This window comes from Tachypleus tridentatus, unplaced genomic scaffold, assembly GCF_004210375.1.
Source record: "Tachypleus tridentatus isolate NWPU-2018 unplaced genomic scaffold, ASM421037v1 Hic_cluster_1, whole genome shotgun sequence".
NCBI lineage: Eukaryota > Metazoa > Arthropoda > Merostomata > Xiphosura > Limulidae > Tachypleus > Tachypleus tridentatus.
In genome coordinates this window covers 10,891,416-10,904,295 of record NW_027467777.1, presented here as the reverse complement: position 1 = coordinate 10,904,295, position 12,880 = coordinate 10,891,416, and positions in this window count along the sequence as shown.

Genomic DNA, 12,880 nt, shown 5'->3' with positions numbered 1-12,880 from the left:
ATAACTGTTTCTATAATGTGATCATCACTATACAACAATAACTGTTTCTGTAATGTGATCATTACTATACAACAATAACTGTTTCTATAATGTGATCATCACTATACAACAATAACTGTTTCTATAATGTGATCATCACTATACAACAATAACTGTTTCTATAATGTGATCATCACTATACAACAATAACTGTTTCTGTAATGTGATCATCACTATACAACAATAACTGTTTCTATAATGTGATCATTACTATACAACAATAACTGTTTCTATAATGTGATCATTACTATACAACAATAACTGTTTGTATAATGTGATCATCACTATACAACAATAACTGTTTCTATAATGTGATCATTACTATACAACAATAACTGTTTCTATAATGTGATCATCACTATACAACAATAACTGTTTCTATAATGTGATCATCACTATACAACAATAACTGTTTCTATAATGTGATCATCACTATACAACAATAACTGTTTCTATAATGTGATCATCACTATACAACAATAACTGTTTCTATAATGTGATCATCACTATACAACAATAACTGTTTCTATAATGTGATCATCACTATACAACAATAACTGTTTCTATAATGTGATCATCACTATACAACAATAACTGTTTCTATAATGTGATCATCACTATACAACAATAACTGTTTCTATAATGTGATCATCACTATACAACAATAACTGTTTCTATACTGTGATCATCACTATACAACTTAACTGTTTCTGTAATGTGATCATCACTATACAACAATAACTGTTTCTGTAATGTGATCATCACTATACAACAATAACTGTTTCTATAATGTGATCATCACTGTACAACAATAACTTTTTCTATAATGTGATCATCACTATACAACAATAACTGTTTCTATAATGTGATCATCACTATAATCAATAACCGTTTCTTTAATGTGATCATCACAATACAACAATAACTGTTTCTGTAATGTGATCATCACTATACAACAATAACTGTTTTTAAAATGTGATCATTACTATACAACAATAAAGTTTCTATAATGTGATCATCACTATACAACAATAACTTTTTCTATAATGTGATCATTACTATACAACAATAAAGTTTCTATAATGTGATCATCACTATACAATGATAACTTTCTGTAATGTGATCATCACTATACAACAATAACTGTTTCTCTAATGTGATCATCACTATACAACAATAACTGTTTCTGTAATGTGATCATCACTATACAACAATAACTGTTTCTATAATGTGATCATCACTATACAACAATAACTGTTTCTATAATGTGATCATCACTATACAACAATAACTGTTTCTATAATGTGATCATTACTATAATCAATAAACGTTTCTTTAATGTGATCATTACTATACAACAATAACTGTTTCTATAATGTGATCATCACTATACAACAATAACTGTTTCTATAATGTGATCATCACTATACAACAATAACTGTTTCTGTTATGTGATCATTACTATATAACAATAACTGTTTAAATAATGTGATCATTACTATACAACAATAATTGTTTCTGTTATGTGATCATTACAATATAACAATAACTGTTTATATAATGTGATCATTACTATACAATGATAACTGTTTCTGTAATGTGATCATCACTATACAACAATAACTGTTTCTGTAATGTGATCATCACTATACAACAATAACTGTTTATATAATGTGATCATCACTTTTCAACAATAGCTGTTTCTGTAATGTGATCATCACAATACAAGAATAACTGTTTCTATAATGTGACCATTACTATACAACAATAACTGATTTTTAAATGTGATCATTACTGTACAACAATAACTATTTCTAAAATGTGATCATCACTATACAACAATAGCTGTTTCTATAATGTGATCATCACTATACAATGATAACATTCTGTGATTTTATAATCACTATACAACAATAACTGTTTTTGTAAGTGATCATTAGTATACAACAGTAACTGTTTCTATAATGGGATCATTATAGAACAATATTTTTTTCTATAATGTGAACATTACTATACAACAATAAATGTTTGTATATCGTGATCATTACTATACAACAATAACTGTTTCTATAATGTGATCATCACTATACAACAATAACTTTTTCTATAATGTGATCATTACTATACAACAATAAAGTTTCTATAATGTGATCATCACTATACAACAATAACTTTTCTATAATGTGATCATTACTATACAACAATAAAGTTTCTATAATGTGATCATCACTATACAATGATAACTTTCTGTAATGTGATCATCACTATACAACAATAACTGTTTCTCTAATGTGATCATCACTATACAACAATAACTGTTTTTGTAATGGCATCATCACTATACAACAATAACTGTTTATATAATGTGATCATCACTATACAACAATAACTGTTTATATAATGTGATCATCACTATACAACAATAACTTTTTCTATAATGTGATCATCACTATACAACAATAACTGTTTCTATAATGTGATCATCACTATAATCAATAACTGTTTCTTTAATGTGATCATCACTATACAACAATAACTGTTTTAAAATGTGATCATTACTATACAACAATAAAGTTTCTATAATGTGATCATCACTATACAATGATAACTTTCTGTAATGTGATCATCACTATACAACAATAACTGTTTCTGTAATGTGATCATCACTATACAACAATAACTGTTTCTGTAATGTGATCATCACTATACAACAATAACTGTTTCTATAATGTGATCATCACTATACAACAATAACTGTTTCTATAATGTGATCATCACTATACAACAATAACTGTTTCTATAATGTGATCATCACAATACAACAATAACTGTTTCTATAATGTGATCATCACTATACAACAATAACTTTTTCTGTAATTTGACCATCACAATACAACAATAACTGTTTCTATAATGTGATCATCACTATACAACAATAACTGTTTCTATAATGTGATCATTACTATACAACAATAACTATTTCTAAAATGTGATCATCACTATAATCAATAACCGTTTTTTTAATGTGATCATCACTTACAACAATAACTGTTTCTATAATGTGATCATCACTATACAACAATAACTGTTTCTATAATGTGATCATTACTATAATCAATAACGTTTCTTTAATGTGATCATCACTATACAACAATAACTGTTTCTATAATGTGATCATCACTATAGAACAATAACTGTTTCTATAATGTGTTTATTACTATAATCAATAAACGTTTCTTTAATGTGATCATCACTATACAACAAAATCTGTTTCTGTAATGTGATCATTACTATACAACAATAACTGTTTCTATAATGTGATCATTACTATACAACAATAACTGTTTCTATAATGTGATCATCACTATACAACAATAACTGTTTATATAATGTGATCATTACTATACAACAATAACTGTTTTTTTAATGTGATCATCACTATACAACAATAACTTTTTCTATAATGTGATCATTACTATACAACAATAACTGTTTCTGTAATGTGATCATCACTATACAACAATAACTGTTTCTCTAATGTGATCATTACTATACAATAATAATTTTTCTATAATGTGATCATCACTATATAACAATAACTGTTTCTGTAATGTGATCATCACTATACAACAATAACTGTTTCTAAAATGTGATCATCACTATACAACAATAACTGTTTCTATAATGTGATCATCACTATACAATGATAACTTTCTGTGATGTATATCATCACTATACAACAATAACTGTTTCTGTAATGTGATCATTACTATACAACAATAACTGTTTCTATAATGTGATCATTATATAACAATATTTTTTCTATAATGTGATCATTACTATACAACAATAACTGTTTGTATATGTGATCATTACTATACAACAATAACTGTTTCTATAATGTGATCATTACTATACAACAATAACTGTTTCTATAATGTGATCATTACTATACAACAATAACTGTTTCTGTAATGTGATCATCACTATACAACAATAACTGTTTCTATAATGTGATCATTACTAAACAACAATAGCTGTTTCTATAAAGTGATCATCAATATATAATGAGAATTGTTTCTATAATGTGATCATTACTATACAACAATAACTGTTTCTTTAATGTGATCATTACTATACAACAATAACCCTTTTTAAAATGTGATCATTACTATACAACAATAACTGTTTCTATAATGTGATCATTACTATACAACAATAACTGTTTCTATAATGTGATCATTACTATACAACAATAACTGTTTCTATAATGTGATCATCACTATACAACAATAACTGTTTCTATAATGATCATCACTATACAACAATAATTTTCTCTGATTTTATAATCACTATACAACAATAATTGTTTCTGTCATGTGATCATCAGTATACAACAGTAACTATTTTTATAATAGGATCATTATAGAACAATATTTTTTTCTATAATGTGAACATTACTATACAACAATAATTGTTTGTATATCGTGATCATTACTATACAACAATAACTGTTTATATAATGTGATCATTATTATACAACAATATCTGTTTATATAATTTGACCATCACAATACAACAATAACTGTTTCTGTAATGTGATCATCACTATACAACAATAACTGTTTCTTTAATGTGATCATCACTATACAACAATAACTGTTTCTCTAATGTGATCATTACTATACAACAATAACTGTTTCTATAATGTGACCATCACTAATCAATGATACCTTTGTGTAATGTGATAATCACTATACAACAATAACTGTTTTCCTTAATGTAATCATTAGTATACAACAGTAACTGTTTCTATAATGGGATCATTATGGAACAATATGTTTTTTATAATGTGAACATTACTATACAACAATAAATGTTTGTTCATCGTGATGTTTACTATATAACAATAAATGTTTGTATATCGTGATCATTACTATTCAACAATAACTCTTAATATAATGTGATCATCATTATACTACAATAATTCTTTCTGTAATGTGATCATCACTGTACAACAATAACTGTTTCTGTAATGTGATCATTACTATACAACAATAACTGTTTCTAAAATGTGATCATTACTAAACAACAATAACTGTTTCTATAATGTGATCATCACTATACAATGATAACTGTTTCTGTAATGTGATCATCACTATACAACAATAACTTTTCTGTAATGTAATCACTACTATACAACAATAACTGTTTCTGTAATGTGATCATCACTATACAACAATAACTGTTTCTGTAATGTGATCATCACTATACAACAATAACTGTATCTCTAATGTGATCATTACTATACAATAATTAATTTTTCTCTAATGTGATCATCACAATATAACAATAACTATTTCTGTAATGTGATCATCACTATACAACAATAACTATTTCTAAAATGTGATCATCACTATACAATAATAGCTGTTTCTATAATGTGATCATCACTATATAATGATAACTTTTTTGTGATATTATAATCACTATACAACAATAACTGTTTCTGTAATGTGATCATTACTATACAACAATAACTGTTTCTATAATGTGATCATTATATAACAATACTTTTTCTATAATGTGAACATTACTATACAACAATAAATGTTTGTATATGTGATCATTACTATACAACAATAATTGTTTATATAATATGTTCTTTACTATACAACAATAACTGTTTCTGTAATGTGATCATCACTATACAACAATAACTATTTCTATAATGTGATCATTAATATAGAACAATAAATGTTTCTGTTAGGTGATCATCACTATACAACAATAACTGTTTCTAAAATGTGATCATCACTATACAACAATAATTGTTTTTATAATGTGATCATTACTATACAATGATAACTTTCTGTAATGTGATAATCACTATACAACAATAACTGTTTCTGTGATGTGATCATCACTATACAACAATAACTTTTCTGTGATGTGATCATCACTACACAACAATAACTGTTTCTATAATGTGATCATCACTATACAACAATAACTGTTTCTATAATGTGATCATTACTATACAAAAATAACTGTTTCTATAATGTGATCATTACTATACAACAATGAGTGTTTCTGTGATGTAATCATCACTATACAACAATATCTGTTTCAAAAATGTGATCATCACTATACAACAATAATTGTTTCTATAATGTGATCATTACTATACAACAATAACTGTTTCTATAATGTGATCATCACTATACAACAATAACTGTTTCTGTAATGTGATAATCACCATACAACAATTACTGTTTCTGTAATGTGATCATCACTATACAACAATAACTGTTTCTATAATGTGATCATCACTATACAACAATAACAGTTTGTGTAATGTGATCATAACTATACAATGATAACTGTTTCTGTAATGTGATCATCACTATACAACAATAACTTTTTCTATGATGTAATCATTACTATACAACAATAACTGTTTCTGTAATGTGATCATCACTATACAAGAATAACTGTTTCTGTTATGTGATCATTACTACATATTAATAACTGTTTATATAATGTGATCATTACTATACAATGATAACTGTTTCTGTAATGTGATCATCACTATACAACAATAACTGTTTCTGTAATGTGATCATCACCATACAACAATTACTGTTTCTGTAATGTGATCATCACTATACAACAATAACTGTTTCTATAATGTGATCATCACTATACAACAAAAACAGTTTGTGTAATGTGATCATCACTATACAACAATAACTGTTTTTGTTATGTGATCATTACTATATAAGAATAACTGTATATATAATGTGATCATCACAATACAACAATAACTGTTTCTATAATGTGATCATTACTATACAATAATTAATGTTTCTCTAATGTGATCATCACAATATAACAATAACTGTTTCTATATGTGATCATCACTATACAACAATAACTGTTTCTGTAATGTGATCATCACAATACAACAATAACTGTTTATATAATGTGAACATCACTATACAACAATAGCTGTTTCTGTAATGTGATCATCACTATACAACAATAACTGTTTCTATAATGTGATCATTACTATACAACAATAACTGTTTCTGTAATGTGATCATCACTATAAAACAATAACTATATCTGTTATGTGATCATCACTATACAACAATAACTGTTTCTAAAATGTGATCATTAATATATATCAATAGATGTTTCTATAATGTGATCATCACCATACAATGATAACTGTTTCTGTAATGTGATCATCACTATACAACAATAACTGTTTCTATACTGTGATCATCACTATACAACAATAACTGTTTCCATGATGTGATCATCACAATACAACAATAACTGTTTCTATAATGTTATCTTCACTCTACAACAATAACTGTTTCTATAATGTGATCATCACTAAACAACAATAACCGTTTCTTTACTGTGATCATCTCTATACAACAATAACTGTTTCTATAATGTGATCATTACTATACAACAATAACTGTTTATATAATGTGATCATTAGTATAAAATGATAACTGTTTCTATAATGTGATAATTACTATACAACAATAACTGTTTCTATAATGTGATCATTACTATACAACAATAACTATTTCTGAAATGTGATCATCACTATAACCAATAACCGTTTCTTTAATGTGATCATCACTTCACAACAATAGCTGTTTCTGTAATGTGATCATCACTATACAACAATAACTGTTTCTATAATGTGATCATCACTGTACAACAATAACCTTTTCTATAATTTGACCATCACAATACAACAATAACTGTTTCCATAATGTGATCATTACTATAATCAATAAAAGTTTCTTTAATGTGATCATCACTATACAACAATAGCTGTTTCTGTAATGTGATCATTACAATACAACAATAACTGTTTCTATAATGTGATCATCACTATACAACAATAACAGTTTGTGTAATGTCATCATCACTATACAACAATAACTGTTTCTGTTATGTGATCATTACTATATAACAATAACTGTTTATATAATGTGATCATCACCATACAACAATTACTGTTTGTGTAATGTGATCATCACTATACAACAATAACTGTTTCTGTAATGTGATCATTACTATACAACAATAACTGTTTCTATAATGTGATCATTACTATACAACAATAGCTGTTTCTATAATGTGATCATCACTATACAATGATAACTTTCTATGATGTTATAATCACTATACAACAATAACTGTTTCTATAATGTGATCATCACTATACAACAATAGCTGTTTCTATAATGTGATCATTACTATACAATAATTAATGTTTCTCTTATGTGATCATCACAATATAACAATAAATGTTTCTATATCGTGATCATCACTATACAACAATAACTGTTTCTGTAATGTGATCATCACAATACAACAATAACTGTTTATATAATGTGAACATCACTATACAACAATAGCTGTTTCTGTAATGTGATCATCACTATCCAACAATAACTGTTTCTATAATGTGATCATTACTATACAACAATAACTGTTTCTGTAATGTGATCATCACTATAAAACAATAACTATATCTGTTATGTGATCATCACTATACAACAATAACTGTTTCTAAAATGTGATCATTAATATATATCAATAGATGTTTCTATAATGTGATCATCACCATACAATGATAACTGTTTCTGTAATGTGATCATCACTATACAACAATAACTGTTTCTATACTGTGATCATCACTATACAACAATATATGTTTCCATGATGTGATCATCACAATACAACAATAACTGTTTCTATAATGTTATCTTCACTCTACAACAATAACTGTTTCTATAATGTGATCATCACTAAACAACAATAACCGTTTCTTTACTGTGATCATCTCTATACAACAATAACTGTTTCTATAATGTGATCATTACTATACAACAATAACTGTTTCTATAATGTGATCATTAGTATAAAATGATAACTGTTTCTATAATGTGATAATTACTATACAACAATAACTGTTTCTATAATGTGATCATTACTATACAACAATAACTATTTCTGAAATGTGATCATCACTATAACCAATAACCGTTTCTTTAATGTGATCATCACTTCACAACAATAGCTGTTTCTGTAATGTGATCATCACTATACAACAATAACTGTTTCTATAATGTGATCATCACTGTACAACAATAACCTTTTCTATAATTTGACCATCACAATACAACAATAACTGTTTCCATAATGTGATCATTACTATAATCAATAAAAGTTTCTTTAATGTGATCATCACTATACAACAATAGCTGTTTCTGTAATGTGATCATTACAATACAACAATAACTGTTTCTATAATGTGATAATCACTATACAACAATAACAGTTTGTGTAATGTCATCATCACTATACAACAATAACTGTTTCTGTTATGTGATCATTACTATATAACAATAACTGTTTATATAATGTGATCATCACCATACAACAATTACTGTTTCTGTAATGTGATCATCACTATACAACAATAACTGTTTCTGTAATGTGATCATTACTATACAACAATAACTGTTTCTATAATGTGATCATTACTATACAACAATAACTGTTTCTATAATGTGATCATCACTATACAACAATAACTGTTTCTATAATGTGATCATCACTATACAACAATAACTGTTTCTATAATGTGATCATCACTATACAACAATAGCTGTTTCTGTAATGTGATCATTACTATACAACAGAAACTGTTTCTATAATGTGATCATCACTATACAAGAATAACTGTTTCTGTTATGTGATCATTACTATACAACAATAACTGTTTATATAATGTGATCATCACCATACAACAATTACTGTTTCTGTAATGTGATCATCACTATACAACAATAACTGTTTCTATAATGTGATAATCACTATACAACAATAACAGTTTGTGTAATTGATCATCACTATACAACAATAACTGTTTCTGTTATGTGATCATTACTATATAACAATAACTGTTTATATAATGTGATCATCACTATGCAACAATAACTTTTTCTATAATGTGACCATCACTATACAACAATAACTGTTTCTATAATGTGATCATCACTATAATCAATAACCGTTTCTTTGATATGATCATCACTATAGAACAATAGCTGTTTCTGTAATGTGATCATCACTACACAACAATAACTGTTTTTAAAATGTGATCATTACTATACAACAGTAGAAGTTTCTATAATGTGATCATCACTATACAACAATAACTTTTTCTATAATGTGATCATTACTATACAACAGTAGAAGTTTCTATAATGTGATCATCACTATAGAATGATAACTTTCTGTAATGTGATCATCACTATACAACAATTACTGTTTCTCTAATGTGATCATCACTATAGAACAATAACTGTTTCTGTAATGGCATCGTCACTATAGTACAATAACTGTGTATATAATGTGATCATCACTATACAACAATAACAGTTTGTATAATGTGATCATCACTATACAAAAATAACTGTTTCTATAATGTGATGATTACTATAATCAATAAACGTTTCTTTAATGTGATCATTACTATACAACAATAACTGTTTCTATAATGTGATCATCACTATACAACAATAACAGTTTGTATAATGTGATCATCACTATACAAGAATAACTGTTTCTGTTATGTGATCATTACTATATAACAATAACTGTTTAAATAATGTGATCATTACTATACAACAATAATTGTTTCTGTTATGTGATCATTACAATATGACAATAACTGTTTATATAATGTGATCATTACTATACAATGATAACTGTTTCTGTAATGTGATTATCACTATACAACAATAACTGTTTCTGTAATGTAATCATCACTATACAACAATAACTGTGTATATAATGTGATCATCACTTTTCAACAATAGCTGTTTCTGTAATGTGATCATCACAATACAAGAATAACTGTTTCTACAATGTGACCATTACTATACAACAATAACTGTTTTTAAATGTGATCATTACTGTACAACAATAACTATTTCTAAAATGTGATCATCACTATACAACAATAGCTGTTTCTATAATGTGATCATCACTATACAATGATAACATTCTGTGATTTTATAATCACTATACAAAAATAACTGTTTTTGTAAGTGATCATTAGTATACAACAGTAACTATTTCTATAATGGGATCATTATAGAACAATATTTTTTTCTATAATGTGAACATTACTATACAACAATAAATGTTTGTATATCGTGATCATTACTATACAATAATAACTGTTTCTATAATGTGATCATCACTATACAACAATAACTTTTTCTATAATGTGATCATTACTATACAACAGTAGAAGTTTCTATAATGTGATCATCACTATACAACAATAACTTTTTCTATAATGTGATCATTACTATACAACAGTAGAAGTTTCTATAATGTGATCATCACTATAGAATGATAACTTTCTGTAATGTGATCATCACTATACAACAATTACTGTTTCTCTAATGTGATCATCACTATAGAACAATAACTGTTTTTGTAATGGCATCGTCACTATACTACAATAACTGTGTATATAATGTGATCATCACTATACAACAATAACTGTTTATATAATGTGATCATCACTATGCAACAATAACTTTTTCTATAATGTGACCATCACTATACAACAATAACTGTTTCTATAATGTGATCATCACTATAATCAATAACCGTTTCTTTGATATGATCATCACTACAGAACAATAACTGTTTTTAAAATGTGATCATTACTATACAACAATAGAAGTTTCTATAATGTGATCATCACTATAGAATGATAACTTTCTGTAATTTGATCATCACTATAGAATGATAACTTTCTGTAATTTGATCATCACTATACAAAAATTACTGTTTCTGTAATGGCATCGTCACTCTACAACAATAACTGTTTCTATAATGTGATCATCATTATACAACAATAACTTTTTCTATAATGTGACCATCACTATACAACAATAACTGTTTCTCTAATGTGATAATCACTATACAACAATAACTGTTTCTAAAATGTGATCATCACTATAGTCAATAACTGTTTCTATAATGTGATCATCACTAAACAAGAATAACAGTTTCTTTACTGTGATCATCTCTATACAACAATAACTATTTCTATAATGTGATCATTACTATACAACATTAACTATTTCTAAAATGTGATCATCACTATAATCAATAACCGTTTTTTTAATGTGATCATCACTTCACAACAATAGCTGTTTCTGTAATGTGATTATCACTCTACAACAATAACTGTTTCTATAATGTGATTATTACTATAATCAATAAACGTTTCTTTAATGTGATCATCACTATACAACAATAACTGTTTCTATAATGTGATCATCACTATACAACAATAACTGTTTCTATAATGTGATCATTACTATAATCAATAAACGTTTCTTTAATGTGATCATCACTATACAACAATAGCTGTTTCTGTAATGTGATCATTACTATACAACAATAACTGTTTCTATAATGTGATCATCACTATACAACAATAACTGTTTGTATAATGTGATCATCACTATACAACAATAACTGTTTATATAATGTGATCATTACTATACAATGATAACTGTTTTTTTAATGTGATCATCACTATACAACAATAACTTTTTCTATAATGTAATCATTACTATACAACAATAACTGTTTCTGTAATGTGATCATCACCATACAACAATTACTGTTTCTGTAATGTGATCATTACTATACAACAATAATTTTTCTCTAATGTGATCATCACTATATAACAATAACTGTTTCTGTAATG